A 15,268-nucleotide genomic window follows, 5' to 3' on the forward strand; every position below is an offset into this window, starting at 1 on the left:
TGAACACGCCCGATCTCGTCCGATCTCGGAAGCTAAGCAGGGTCGGGCCGGGTCAGTACTTGGATGGGAGACCGCCTGGGAATACCCGGTGCTGTAAGCTTTTTCTTTTTCCGTCAGCAGAGGGCGCTAGTAATGGTCAAATGAAGCAGCAAAAACACTGTCTTCATTTTTCTGAGCTCACTAGATGCCACTTTCTGTTCAACAAAGGGTTGAAAACACACTGAATTGCCATTCCTTTAACCCTTTTCTTTGAACAGAGATTGCCATCTAGTGAGCTTAGAAAAATAAAGACAGTGGTTTGCAAAGCTTCATTTCACCATCGCCAGAGGGCGCTACTCCTCCTTTGCTGGAGACAGAGCTGACAAGGAAACTGTACGGAGGATGCAACTTTTTTGGAAGCAACATCTTTAATTAAAACTAAAATAAACAACCTCACAGTGTTCAACAATTCAAGTAGGAGTTCATGCACTTTGACCATGAATTCTTTGTTCTTGTTCTTCAAGATTGTGCCGATCTGGATAGTTTTGAAATCAAAGATATCTACATTTTGGATCATGCAAATTTACGGAAGATCGACAAGTCACTCAAGTCTGAGTAAAGGTAAAGTTCAAAAGAATTGAGAAATAATTACAGTAATGAAAAAAATAAACATGGAAATACATACATGTAAGAATACATATAGCAACAGGCTAAATGAATGAATAAATATGGAACAAAACAAATGAAAGAATGCTTAAAAATACAGCAGTGTTAATTACAGTACCGAAAAAAAAGAGCAAAAAAAAGCAATTCAACTTGTTGGTTCGAAGATGAATGTAGTTGAACTACCAGAGAGCTACTGCAAAATGTATAGGTGCACTACTAGTGTGATTACATGTAGTTGAGTACTCTCAACCCCAAACTGCGTCTTCAACAGTTTTGAGAACCTCTGGGGTTCATCGTCTTTAAATAGCTTGTTTTCACTTGGTACACTCGCTACGGCCATACCACTCTGAACACGCCCGATCTCGTCCGATCTCGGAAGCTAAGCAGGGTCGGGCCGGGTCAGTACTTGGATGGGAGACCGCCTGGGAATACCCGGTGCTGTAAGCTTTTTCTTTTCCGTCAGCAGAGGGCGCTAGTAATGGTCAAATGAAGCAAAGCAAAACACTGTCTTCATTTTTCTGAGCTCACTAGATGCCACTTTCTGTTCAACAAAGGGTTGAAAACACACTGAATTGCCATTCCTTTAACCCTTTTCTTTGAACAGAGATTGCCATCTAGTGAGCTTAGAAAATAAAGACAGTGGTTTGCAAAGCTTCATTTCACCATCGCCAGAGGGCGCTACTCCTCCTTTGCTGGAGACAGAGCTGACAAGGAAACTGTACGGAGGATGCAACTGGAAGCAACATCTTTAATTAAAACTAAAATAAACAACCTCACAGTGTTCAACAATTCAAGTAGGAGTTCATGCACTTTGACCATGAATTCTTTGTTCTTGTTCTTCAAGATTGTGCCGATCTGATAGTTTTGAAATCAAAGATATCTACATTTTGGATCATGCAAATTTACGGAAGATCTACAAGTCACTCAAGTCTGAGTAAAGGTAAAGTTCAAAAGAATTGAGAAATAATTACAGTAATGAAAAAAATAAACATGGAAATACATACATGTAAGAATACATATAGCAACAGGCTAAATGAATGAATAAATATGGAACAAAACAAATGAAAGAATGCTTAAAAAATACAGCAGTGTTAATTACAGTACCGAAAAAAAAGAGCAAAAAAGCAATTCAACTTGTTGGTTCGAAGATGAATGTAGTTGAACTACCAGAGAGCTACTGCAAAATGTATAGGTGCACTACTAGTGTGATTACATGTAGTTGAGTACTCCTCAACCCCAAACTGCGTCTTCAACAGTTTTGAGAACCTCTGGGGTTCATCGTCTTTAAATAGCTTGTTTTCACTTGGTACACTCGCTACGGCCATACCACTCCTGAACACGCCCGATCTCGTCCGATCTCGGAAGCTGAGCAGGGTCGGGCCGGGTCAGTACTTGGATGGGAGACCGCCTGGGAATACCCGGTGCTGTGCTTTTTCTTTCCGTCAGCAGAGGGCGCTAGTAATGGTCAATCGAAGCAAAGCAAAACACTGTCTCATGTCTGAGCTCACTAGATGCCACTTTCTGTTCAACAAAGGGTTGAAAACACACTGAATTGCCATTCCTTTAACCCCTTTTCTTTGAACAGAGATTGCCATCTAGTGAGCTTAGAAAAATAAAGACAGTGGTTTGCAAAGCTTCATTTCACCATCGCCAGAGGGCGCTACTCCTCCTTTGCTGGAGACAGAGCTGACAAGGAAACTGTACGGAGGATGCAACTTTTTTTGAAGCAACATCTTTAATTAAAACTAAAATAAACAACCTCACAGTGTTCAACAATTCAAGTAGGAGTTCATGCACTTTGACCATGAATTCTTTGTTCTTGTTCTTCAAGATTGTGCCGATCTGGATAGTTTTGAAATCAAAGATATCTACATTTTGGATCATGCAAATTTACGGAAGACGACAAGTCACTCAAGTCTGAGTAAAGGTAAAGTTCAAAAGAATTGAGAAATAATTACAGGTAATGAAAAAAATAAACATGGAAATACATACATGTAAGAATACATATAGCAACAGGCTAAATGAATGAATAAATATGGAACAAAACAAATGAAAGAATGCTTTAAAAATACAGCAGGTGTTAATATACACCAGAGGAGCAGCAATCTCAACTTGTTGGTTCGAAGATTGAAATGTAGTTGAACTACCAGAGAGCTACTGCAAAATGTGTGTAGGTGCACTACTAGTGTGATTACATGTAGTTGAGTACTCCTCGCCTCAAACTGCGTTCTCCAAGAGTTTTGCATGAACCTCTGGGGTTCATCGTCTTTAAATAGCTTGTTTTCACTCGGCACACTTCGCTACGGCCATACTCACCCTGAACACGCCCCGACTCATTCGCCGATCTCGAAGCTAAGCAGGGTCGGGCCGGGTCTGTACTGGATGAGACCGCCTGGGAATACACCGGGCGCTGTGCTTTTCTTCCGTCAGCAGAGGGATGCTAGCAGCCGGTCAATGAAGCGAAAGAAACACTGTCTTCTCAGTTGATCACTCAGATGCCACTTTCTGTTCAACAAAGGTGTTGATCACACCGATTTGCCAGTCTCCTTAACCCTTTGAACAGAGATCGCCATCTAGTGAGCTGAAATATAGCACAGGGTCGTGCAAGCTTCACGCTTTCACCACCGCCAGAGGGCGCCTACTCCTCCTCTTTGCTGGAGACAGAGCTGACAAGGAAACTGTACTGGAGTGATGCAACTTGCCTGGTAGGCCACTACCTTTAATTGGAAAACCAGTAAAACAACCTCACAGTGTTCAACACCCAAGTAGGAGCTCATGCACTTTGACTCATGAATTCTTTGTCCTTGTTCTTTCAAGATTGTGCCGATCTGATAGTTTTGAAATCAAAGATATCTAGCATGTTGGATCATGCAAATTTACGGAAGACTCCACAAGTCACTCAAGTCTTGAGTAAAGGTAAAGTTCCAAAAGAATTGAGAGCATCATTACAGTAATGAAAAAATAAACATGGGAAATACATACATGTAGGTGATACATATAGCAACAGAGTAAATTGCAGAATACATATGGAACGAGCTGTGATCGAATGCTTAAAGACGACAGCAGTGTCAGATTAAGCAGCACCGAAATGAAAAAGAGAGCAAAAAAGCAATCCAACTTGTTGGTTCGATGATGAATGTAGTTGAACTAACAGAGAGCTACTGCAAAATGTATAGGTGCACTACTAGTGTGATTACATGTAGTTGAGTCACTCTCAAACCCCGACCATGCCTTTCAACAGTTTTGAGAACCCTGGGGTTCATCGCCTTTAAATAGCTTGTTTTCACTTGGTACACTCGCTACGGGCCATACCACTCCTGAACACGCCCGATCTCAGACAGATCTCGGAAGCTAAGCAGGGTCGGCCGGGTCAGCACTTGGATGGGAGACCCGCCTGGAATACCCGGTGCTGTGTTTTCTTTCTCGCCAGCAGAGGGCGCTAGTAATGGTCAAAATGAAGCAATGCAAAACACTGTCTTCATTTTTCTGGAGCTCACTAGATGCCACTTTCTGTTCAACAAGTGGAAAACACACTGAATTGCCATTCCTTTTAACCCTTTTGAACAGAGATTGCCATCTAGTGAGCTTTAGAAAATAAAGATAGTGGTTTGCAAAGCTTCATTTCGACCATCGCCAGAGGCGCTACTCCTCCTTTGCTGGAGACAGAGCTGACAAGGAAACTGTACGGAGGATGCAACTTTGGAAGCAACATCTTTAATTAAAACTAAAAATAAACAACCTCACAGTGTTCAACACCAAGTAGGAGTTCATGACCCTTTGACCATGAATTCTTTGTTCTTGTTCTTCAAGATTGTGCCGATCTGATAGTTTTGAAATCAAAGATATCTACATTTTGGATCTATGCAAATTTACTGGAAGATCTACAAGTCACCCAAGTCTGAGTAAAGGTACTCAAAAGAATTGAGAAATAATTACAGTAATGGAAAAAATAAACATGGAAATACATACATGTAAGAATACATATAGCAACAGGCTAAATGAATGAATAAATATGGAACAAAACAAAATGAGAAAGAATGCTTAAAAATACAGCAGTGTTAATTACAGTACCGAAAAAAAGAGAGCAAAAAAAAGCAATTCAACTTGTTGGTTCGAAGATGAATGTAGTTGAACTCATCAGAGAGCTACTGAAATGTATAGGTGCACTACTAGTGTGATTACAGATGTAGTTGAGTACCTCAACCCCAAACTACGCTTTCAACAGTTTTGAGAACCTCTGGGTTCATCGCCTTTAAATAGCTGGTTTTTCACTTGGTACACTCGCTGACGGCCATACCACTCTGAACACGCCCGATTCGACCGACTCGGAAGCTACAGGGTCAATGGGTCAGTACTTGGATGGGAGACCGCCTGGGAATACCTGTGCTGTAAGCTTTTCTTTCCGTCAGCAGAGGGCGCTAGTAATGGTCAATGAAGCAGTAAAACACTGTCTTCATTTTTCTGAGCTCACTAGATGCCACTTTCTGTTCAACAAAGGGGTTGAAACACACACTGAATTGCCATTCCTTTAACCCTTTTCTTTTGAACAGAGATTGCCATCTGTGAGCTTAGAAAATAAAGACAGTGGTTTGCAAAGCTTCATTTCACCATCGCCAGAGGGCGCTACTCCTCCTTTGCTGGAGACAGAGCTGACAAGGAAACTGTACGGAGGATGCAACTGGAAGCAACATCTTAATTAAAACTAAAAATAAACAACTCACAGTGTTCAACAATTCAAGTAGGAGTTCATGCACTTTGACCATGAATTTTGTTCTTGTTTCTTCAAGATTGTAGTCGATCTGATAGTTTGAAATCAAAAGATATCTACATATTTGGATCATGCAAATTTACGGAAGACTACAAGTCACTCAAGTCTGAGTAAAGGTAAAGTTCAAAAGAATTGAGAAATAATTACAGTAATGAAAAATAAACATGGAAATACATACATGTAAGAATACATATAGCAACAGGCTGAAAATGAATGAATAAATATGGAACACATAAATAGAATGCTTAAAAATACAGCAGTGTTAATTACAGTAACAGAGAGAGCAAAAAAGCAATTCAAAACTCGTTGTTCGAAGATGAATGTAGTTGAACTACCAGAGAGCCACTGCAAAATGTAGGTAGCACCACTAGTGTGGAGCTGACATGTGAATGAGTACTCCTCAACCCCATCATGCGTTCCTTCAACAGTTTTGAGAACCTCTGTCTCATCAGCCTTTTAAATAGCTTGAGCTTTCACTTGGTACACTCGCAGACGGCAGCACACTTCTGAACACCCTGAGACATCGCGCCGATCTCTCGGAAGCCAAGCAGGGTCGGGCCGGCCTGTACTTGATGCTGAGACCGCCTGGGAACACACCGTGCTGTAAGCTTTCTTTCCGTCAGCAGCGCTAGGCATGGTCAGTCGAAAGCAGTTAGCGACTGCCCTGAGCTTTCTGAGTTTCATCTGATAGCCACTTCTTTCTGTTCAACAAAGGGCTGAAAAACACACTGAATTGCCATTCCCTTAACCCTTTCTTTGAACAGAGATTGCCATCTAGTGAGCTAGAAAATAAAAGGACAGTGGTTTGCAAAGCTTCATTTCACCATCGCCAGAGGGCGCTACTCCTCCTTGCTGGAGACAGAGCTGACAAGGAAAACTGTACGGAGGGATGCAACTGGAGGCAACATCTTAAGTAAAACTAAAATAAACAACCATCTGTGCAGTCCAACAATTCTGCGAGGAGTTCATGCACTTTGACCACAGAATTCCTTTGTTCTTGTTCTTTCAAGATTGCATGCCGATCTGATGGTTTTGGAACCAAAGATATCTACATTTTGGACCATGCAAATTTACTGAAGACTTACGCTGGGTCACTCCAAGTCTGAGTAAAGGTAAAGTTCAAAAGAATTAAGAGAAATAATTAAACAGTAATAGAAAAATAAACATGGAAATACATACATGTAAGAATACATAGCAACAGGCTAAAATGAATGAATAAATATGGAACAAAACAAAATGAAAGAATGCTTAAAAATACAGCAGTACAGTGTTAATTACAGTAATCAAAAAAAGAGAGCAAAAAAGCAATTCAACTTTGTTGGTTCAAGATGAATGTGAAGAACCACCAGAGAGCTACTGCAGCAGGTGCACTACTAGTGTGATTACATGTAGTTGAGTACTCCTCAACCCCAAACTGCGGCTCTCTTCAAGATCAGAACCTCAGTCCATCGCCTCAATAGTCTAGCTCACTATACGCCGCTAGCTGTCACCACTCTATCATCAGATCCGGTCCATCCAGTGTTGTTATATTCTACTGGTCAGCATCTGATAGAACCGCCAGAAATTCAAAGCGTCTTCTTTCCATCACAATGAGCTGTTAGTGATATCAAATGAGCAGCAAACACTGCTTGAGCTCAGCCACTTTCTGTTCAACAAAGGGTTGAAAACACACTGAATTGCCATTCCTTTAACCTCTTTTCTTTGAACAGATTGCCATCTAGTGAGCTTAGAAAATAAAGACAAAGGGTTTGCAAAGCTTCATTTCACCATCGCCGCAGGCGCTTACCTCCTTTGCTGGAGACAGAGCTGACAAGTGAAGTCTGCATGGAGGATAAATCTTTTTTTGAAGCAACATCTTTAATTCAAAACCGAAAATAAACAACCTCCCAGTGTTCAACACTCAAGTAGGGAAGTTCATGCACTTTGACCATGAATTCTTTGTTCTTGTTCTTCAAGATTGCAGCCTGATCTGATAGTTTTGAAATCAAAGATATCTACATTTTGGATCATGCAAATTTAAGGAAGACGACAAGTCACTCAAGTCTGAGTAAAGGTAAAGTTCAAAAGAATTGAGAAATAATTACAGTAATGAAAAATAAACATGGAAATACATACATGTAAGAATACATATAGCAACAGGCTAAAATGAATGAATAAATATGGAACAAAACAAATGAAAGAATGCTTAAAAATACAGCAGTGTTAATTACAGTACCAAAAAAGAGAGCAAAAAGCAATTCAACTTGTTGGTTCAAGATGAATGTAGTTGAACTACCAGAGAGCTACTGCAAAATGTATAGGTGCACTACTAGTGTGATTACATGTAGTTGAGTACTCCTCAACCCCAAACTGCGTCTTCAACAGTTTTGAGAACTCCCTCTGTTCATCGCCTTTAAATAGCTTGTTTTCACTTGGTACACTCGCTACGGCCATACCACCCTGAACACGCCCGATCTCTCGGAAGCTAAGCAGGGCTGGGCCGGGTCAGTACTCTGATGGAGACTGCCTGGGAATACCTGCAAGCAAGCTTTTCTTTCTCCGTCAGCAGGGCGCTAGTGGTCAATGAAGCAGCAAAACACTGTCTCAGCTTTTCGAGCTCACCAGATGCCACTTTCTGCTCAACAAAGGGTTGAAACACACTGAATTGCCATTCCTTTAACTCCTTTTGAACAGAGATTGCCATCTAGTGAGCTTAGAAAAATAAAGACAGGTTTGCAAGCTTCATTTCACCATCGCCAGAGGGCTGCCACCTCCTTTGCTGGAGACAGAGCTGACAAGGAACTGTACGGAGGATGCAACTTTTTTTTTTGGAAGCAACATCTTTAATTAAAACCAAAATAAACAACCTCACAGTGTTCAACACCAAGTAGGGAGTTCACGACCCTTTGGACCATGAAATTCTTTGTTCTTGTTCTTCAAGATTGTGCCGATCTGGATAGTTTTGAAAATCAAAGATATCTACATTTTGGATCATGCAAATTTACGGTGAAGACGACAAGTCACTCAAGTCTGAGCAGGTAAAGTTCAAAAGAATTGAGAAATACTACAGTAATGAAAAAATAAACATGGAAATACATACATGTAAGAATACATATAGCAACAGGCTAAAATGAATGAATAAATATGGAACAAAAACAAATGAAAGAATGCTTAAAAATACAGCAGTGTTAATTACAGTACCGAAAAAAAAGCGAGCAAAAAGCAATTCAACTTGTTGGTTCAAGATGAATGGGGTTGAACTACCAGAGAGCTACTGCAAAATGTATAGGTGCACTACTAGTGGGATTACATGTAGCTGAGTACTCCTCAACCCCAAACTGCGCCAACAGTTTTGAGAACCTCTGGGTTCATCTGCCTTGAAATAGCTTTGTTTGTCACTTGGTACGCTCGCTACGGCCATACCACCCTGAACACGCCCGGTCTCGTCCGATCTCGGAAGCTAAGCAGGGTCGGGCCGGGTCAGTACTTGGATGGGAGACCGCCTGGGAATACCCGGTGCTGTGTTTTTCTTCCGTCAGCAGAGGGACTAGTAATGGTCAATGAGCAAAGCAAACACTGTCTTCATTTGAGCTCACTCAGATGCCACTTTCTGTTCAACAAAGGGTTGAAAACACACTGAATTGCCATTCCTTTAACCCTTTTCTTGAACAGAGATTGCCATCTAGTGAGCTTAGAAAAATAAAGACAGTGGTTTGCAAAGCTTCATTTCACCATCGCCAGAGGGCGCTACCCTCCTTTGCTGGAGACAGAGCTGACAAGGAAACTGTACGAGGATGCAACTGGAAGCAACATCTTTAATTAAAACTAAAATAAACAACCTCACAGTGTTCAACAATTCAAGTAGGAGTTCATGCACTTTGACCATGAATTCTTTTGTTCTTGTTCTTCAAGATTGTGCCGATCTGGATAGTTTTGAAATCAAAGATATCTACATTTTGGATCATGCAAATTTACGGAAGACGACAAGTCACTCAAGTCTGAGTAAAGGTAAAGTTCAAAAGAATTGAGAAATAATTACAGTAATGAAAAATAAACATGGAAATACATATGTAAGAATACATATAGCAACAGGCTAAATGAATGAATAAATATGAACAAAAACAAATGAAAGAATGCTTAAAAATACAGCAGTGTTAATTACAGTACCGAAAAAAAGAGAGCAAAAAGCAATTCAACTTGTTGGTTCAAGATGAATGTAGTTGAACTACCAGAGAGCTACTGCAAAATGTATAGGTGCACTACTAGTGTGATTACATGTAGTTGAGTACTCTCAACCCCAAACCGCGCTCTTCAACAGTTTTGAGAACCTCTGGGGTTCATCGCCTTTAAATAGCTTGTTTTCACTTGTTACACTCGCTACGGCCATACCACCTGAACACGCCCCGATCTCGTCCGATCTCGAAGCTAAGCAGGGCCGGGCCGGGCTCAGTACTTGGATGGGAGACCGCCTGGGAATACCCGGTGCTGTAAGCTTTTCTTTCCTCGTCAGCAGAGGGCGCTAGTAATGGTCAAATGAAGCAAAGCAAACACTGTCTCTCAGTCTGAGCTCACTAGATGCCACTTTCTGTTCAACAAAGGGCTGAAAACACACTGAATTGCCATTCCTTTAACCCTTTTCTTTGAACAGAGATTGCCATCTAGTGAGCTTAGAAAATAAAGACAGTGGTTTGCAAAGCTTCATTTCAATTATCGCTAGAGGGCGCTACTCCTCCTTTGCTGGAGACAGAGCTGACAAGGAAACTGTACGGAGGATGCAACTTTTTTTTGGAAGCAACATCTTTAATTAAAACTAAAATAAACAACCTCACAGTGTTCAACAATTCAAGTAGGAGTTCATGCACTTTGACCATGAATTCTTTGTTCTTGTTCTTCAAGACTGTGCCGATCTGATAGTTTTGAAATCAAAGATATCTACATTTTGGATCATGCAAATTTACGGAAGACTACAAGTCACTCAAGTCTGAGTAAAGGTAAAGTTCAAAAGAATTGAGAAATAATTACAGTAATGAAAAAAATAAACATGGAAATACATACATGTAAGAATACATATAGCAACAGGCTAAATGAATGAATAAATATGGAACAAAACAAAATGAAAGAATGCTTAAAAATACAGCAGTGTTAATTACAGTACCGAAAAAAAGAGAGCAAAAAAGCAATTCAACTTGTTGGTTCGAAGATGAATGTAGTTGAACTACCAGAGAGCTACTGCAAAATGTATAGGTGCACTACTAGTGTGATTACATGTAGTTGAGTACTCCTCAACCCCAAACTGCGTCTTCAACAGTTTTGAGAACCTCTGGGGTTCATCGCCTTTAAATAGCTTGTTTTCACTTGGTACACTCGCTACGGCCATACCACCCTGAACACGCCCGATCTCGTCCGATCTCGGAAGCTAAGCAGGGTCGGGCCGGGTCAGTACTTGATGGGAGACCGCCTGGGAATACCCGGTGCTGTAAGTTTTTCTTTCCGTCAGCAGAGGGCGCTAGTAATGGTCAAATGAAGCAAAGCAAACACTGTCTTCATTTTTCTGAGCTCACTAGATGCCACTTTCTGTTCAACAAAGGGTTGAAAACACACTGAATTGCCATTCCTTTAACCCTTTTCTTTGAACAGAGATTGCCATCTAGTGAGCTTAGAAAATAAAGACAGTGGTTTGCAAAGCTTCATTTCAATTATCGCCAGAGGGCGCTACTCCTCCTTTGCTGGAGACAGAGCTGACAAGGAAACTGTACGGAGGATGCAACTTTTTTTTTGGAAGCAACATCTTTAATTAAAACTAAAATAAACAACCTCACAGTGTTCAACAATTCAAGTAGGAGTTCATGCACTTTGACCATGAATTCTTTGTTCTTGTTCTTCAAGATTGTGCCGATCTGGATAGTTTTGAAATCAAAGATATCTACATTTTGGATCATGCAAATTTACGGAAGATCTACAAGTCACTCAAGTCTGAGTAAAGGTAAAGTTCAAAAGAATTGAGAAATAATTACAGTAATGAAAAAATAAACATGGAAATACATACATGTAAGAATACATATAGCAACAGGCTAAATGAATGAATAAATATGGAACAAAACAAATGAAAGAATGCTTAAAAATACAGCAGTGTTAATTACAGTACCGAAAAAAAGAGAGCAAAAAAGCAATTCAACTTGTTGGTTCGAAGATGAATGTAGTTGAACTACCAGAGAGCTACTGCAAAATGTATAGGTGCACTACTAGTGTGATTACATGTAGTTGAGTACTCCTCAACCCCAAACTGCGTCTTCAACAGTTTTGAGAACCTCTGGGGTTCATCGTCTTTAAATAGCTTGTTTTCACTTGGTACACTCGCTACGGCCATACCACTCCTGAACACGCCCGATCTCGTCCGATCTCGGAAGCTAAGCAGGGTCGGGCCGGGTCAGTACTTGGATGGGAGACCGCCTGGGAATACCCGGTGCTGTAAGCTTTTTCTTTTCCGTCAGCAGAGGGCGCTAGTAATGGTCAAATGAAGCAGCAAAACACTGTCTTCATTTTTCTGAGCTCACTAGATGCCACTTTCTGTTCAACAAAGGGTTGAAAACACACTGAATTGCCATTCCTTTAACCCTTTTCTTTGAACAGAGATTGCCATCTAGTGAGCTTAGAAAATAAAGACAGTGGTTTGCAAAGCTTCATTTCAATTATCGCCAGAGGGCGCTACTCCTCCTTTGCTGGAGACAGAGCTGACAAGGAAACTGTACGGAGGATGCAACTTTTTTTTGGAAGCAACATCTTTAATTAAAACTAAAATAAAACAACCTCACAGTGTTCAACAATTCAAGTAGGAGTTCATGCACTTTGACCATGAATTCTTTGTTCTTGTTCTTCAAGATTGTGCCGATCTGGATAGTTTTGAAATCAAAGATATCTACATTTTGGATCATGCAAATTTACGGAAGATCTACAAGTCACTCAAGTCTGAGTAAAGGTAAAGTTCAAAAGAATTGAGAAATAATTACAGTAATGAAAAAATAAACATGGAAATACATACATGTAAGAATACATATAGCAACAGGCTAAATGAATGAATAAATATGGAACAAAACAAATGAAAGAATGCTTAAAAATACAGCAGTGTTAATTACAGTACCGAAAAAAAGAGCAAAAAAAGCAATTCAACTTGTTGGTTCGAAGATGAATGTAGTTGAACTACCAGAGAGCTACTGCAAAATGTATAGGTGCACTACTAGTGTGATTACATGTAGTTGAGTACTCCTCAACCCCAAACTGCGTCTTCAACAGTTTTGAGAACCTCTGGGGTTCATCGTCTTTAAATAGCTTGTTTTCACTTGGTACACTCGCTTACGGCCATACTCACTCCTGAACACGCCCGATCTCGGTCCCGATCTCGGAAGCTAAGCAGGGTCGGGCCGGGTCAGTACTTGGATGGGAGACCGCCTGGGAATACCCGGTGCTGTAAGCTTTTTCTTTTCCTGTCAGCAGAGGGCGCTAGTAATGGTCAAATGAAGCAGCAAAACACTGTCTTCATTTTTCTGAGCTCACTAGATGCCACTTTCTGTTCAACAAAGGGTTGAAAACACACTGAATTGCCATTCCTTTAACCCTTTTCTTTGAACAGAGATTGCCATCTAGTGAGCTTAGAAAATAAAGACAGTGGTTTGCAAAGCTTCATTTCACCATCGCCAGAGGGCGCTACTCCTCCTTTGCTGGAGACAGAGCTGACAAGGAAACTGTACGGAGGATGCAACTTTTTTTTTGGAAGCAACATCTTTAATTAAAACTAAAATAAACAACCTCACAGTGTTCAACAATTCAAGTAGGAGTTCATGCACTTTGACCATGAATTCTTTGTTCTTGTTCTTCAAGATTGTGCCGATCTGGATAGTTTTGAAATCAAAGATATCTACATTTTGGATCATGCAAATTTACGGAAGATCTACAAGTCACTCAAGTCTGAGTAAAGGTAAAGTTCAAAAGAATTGAGAAATAATTACAGTAATGAAAAAAATAAACATGGAAATACATACATGTAAGAATACATATAGCAACAGGCTAAATGAATGAATAAATATGGAACAAAACAAATGAAAGAATGCTTAAAAATACAGCAGTGTTAATTACAGTACCGAAAAAAAGAGAGCAAAAAAGCAATTCAACTTGTTGGTTCGAAGATGAATGTAGTTGAACTACCAGAGAGCTACTGCAAAATGTATAGGTGCACTACTAGTGTGATTACATGTAGTTGAGTACTCCTCAACCCCAAACTGCGCCTTCAACAGTTTTGAGAACCTCTGGGGTTCATCGCCTTTAAATAGCTTGTTTTCACTTGGTACACTCGCTACGGCCATACCACTCCTGAACACGCCCGATCTCGTCCGATCTCGGAAGCTAAGCAGGGTCGGGCCGGGTCAGTACTTGGATGGGAGACCGCCTGGGAATACCCGGTGCTGTAAGCTTTTTCTTTCCGTCAGCAGAGGGCGCTAGTAATGGTCAATGAAGCTAAAGCAAAACACTGTCTTCATTTTTGAGCTCACTAGATGCCACTTTCTGTTCAACAAAGGGTTGAAAACACACTGAATTGCCATTCCTTTAACCCTTTTCTTTGAACAGAGATTGCCATCTAGTGAGCTTAGAAAATAAAGACAGTGGTTTGCAAAGCTTCATTTCACCATCGCCAGAGGGCGCTACTCCTCCTTTGCTGGAGACAGAGCTGACAAGGAAACTGTACGGAGGATGCAACTTTTTTTTTGGAAGCAACATCTTTAATTAAAACTAAAATAAACAACCTCACAGTGTTCAACAATTCAAGTAGGAGTTCATGCACTTTGACCATGAATTCTTTGTTCTTGTTCTTCAAGATTGTGCCGATCTGGATAGTTTTGAAATCAAAGATATCTACATTTTGGATCATGCAAATTTACGGAAGACGACAAGTCACTCAAGTCTGAGTAAAGGTAAAGTTCAAAAGAATTGAGAAATAATTACAGTAATGAAAAAATAAACATGGAAATACATACATGTAAGAATACATATAGCAACAGGCTAAATGAATGAATAAATATGGAACAAAACAAATGAAAGAATGCTTAAAAATACAGCAGTGTTAATTACAGTACCGAAAAAAAGAGAGCAAAAAAAGCAATTCAACTTGTTGGTTCGAAGATGAATGTAGTTGAACTACCAGAGAGCTACTGCAAAATGTATAGGTGCACTACTAGTGTGATTACATGTAGTTGAGTACTCCTCAACCCCAAACTGCGTCTTTCAACAGTTTTGAGAACCTCTGGGGTTCATCGTCTTTAAATAGCTTGTTTTCACTTGGTACACTCGCTACGGCCATACCACCCTGAACACGCCCGATCTCGTCCGATCTCGGAAGCTAGCAGGGTCGGGCCGGGTCAGTACTTGGATGGGAGACCGCCTGGGAATACCCGGTGCTGTAAGCTTTTTCTTTCCGTCAGCAGAGGGCGCTAGTAATGGTCAAATGAAGCAAAGCAAAACACTGTCTTCATTTTTCTGAGCTCACTAGATGCCACTTTCTGTTCAACAAAGGGTTGAAAACACACTGAATTGCCATTCCTTTAACCCTTTCTTTGAACAGAGATTGCCATCTAGTGAGCTTAGAAAATAAAGACAGTGGTTTGCAAAGCTTCATTTCACCATCGCCAGAGGGCGCTACTCCTCCTTTGCTGGAGACAGAGCTGACAAGGAAACTGTACGGAGGATGCAACTTTTTTTTTGGAAGCAACATCTTTAATTAAAACTAAAATAAACAACCTCACAGTGTTCAACAATTCAAGTAGGAGTTCATGCACTTTGACCATGAATTCTTTGTTCTTGTTCTTCAAGATTGTGCCGATCTGGATA

The 15,268-nt window shown here is 40.5% G+C and overlaps 5 non-coding genes and 5 pseudogenes across 5 annotated transcripts; all 10 read left to right on the top strand.

Annotated features, from left to right (window-relative positions):
- On the top strand, positions 1-100 carry LOC144514310 (5S ribosomal RNA; annotated as a pseudogene; the record flags this gene model as incomplete).
- An 874-nt stretch (positions 101-974) lies between these two features.
- LOC144514316 (5S ribosomal RNA) lies at positions 975-1,092 on the top strand. Its single transcript, XR_013501312.1, has one exon. It is a non-coding gene; the product is annotated as a 5S ribosomal RNA (ribosomal RNA).
- An 866-nt stretch (positions 1,093-1,958) lies between these two features.
- LOC144514306 (5S ribosomal RNA) lies at positions 1,959-2,078 on the top strand (annotated as a pseudogene).
- Positions 2,079-8,801: 6,723 nt separating this feature from the next.
- On the top strand, positions 8,802-8,920 carry LOC144514298 (5S ribosomal RNA). Its single transcript, XR_013501305.1, has one exon. It is a non-coding gene; the product is annotated as a 5S ribosomal RNA (ribosomal RNA).
- An 848-nt stretch (positions 8,921-9,768) lies between these two features.
- LOC144514312 (5S ribosomal RNA) lies at positions 9,769-9,886 on the top strand (annotated as a pseudogene).
- An 871-nt stretch (positions 9,887-10,757) lies between these two features.
- On the top strand, positions 10,758-10,875 carry LOC144514301 (5S ribosomal RNA). The gene has a single exon (XR_013501308.1). It is a non-coding gene; the product is annotated as a 5S ribosomal RNA (ribosomal RNA).
- An 873-nt stretch (positions 10,876-11,748) lies between these two features.
- Positions 11,749-11,867, top strand: LOC144514299 (5S ribosomal RNA). The gene has a single exon (XR_013501306.1). It is a non-coding gene; the product is annotated as a 5S ribosomal RNA (ribosomal RNA).
- An 873-nt stretch (positions 11,868-12,740) lies between these two features.
- LOC144514305 (5S ribosomal RNA) lies at positions 12,741-12,863 on the top strand (annotated as a pseudogene).
- Positions 12,864-13,738: 875 nt separating this feature from the next.
- On the top strand, positions 13,739-13,857 carry LOC144514300 (5S ribosomal RNA). Its single transcript, XR_013501307.1, has one exon. It is a non-coding gene; the product is annotated as a 5S ribosomal RNA (ribosomal RNA).
- An 873-nt stretch (positions 13,858-14,730) lies between these two features.
- LOC144514302 (5S ribosomal RNA) lies at positions 14,731-14,847 on the top strand (annotated as a pseudogene).
- The last annotated feature ends 421 nt before the right edge of the window (positions 14,848-15,268 follow it).

This window comes from Sander vitreus, unplaced genomic scaffold, assembly GCF_031162955.1.
Source record: "Sander vitreus isolate 19-12246 unplaced genomic scaffold, sanVit1 ctg539_0, whole genome shotgun sequence".
NCBI classification, from domain to species: Eukaryota; Metazoa; Chordata; class Actinopteri; order Perciformes; family Percidae; genus Sander; species Sander vitreus.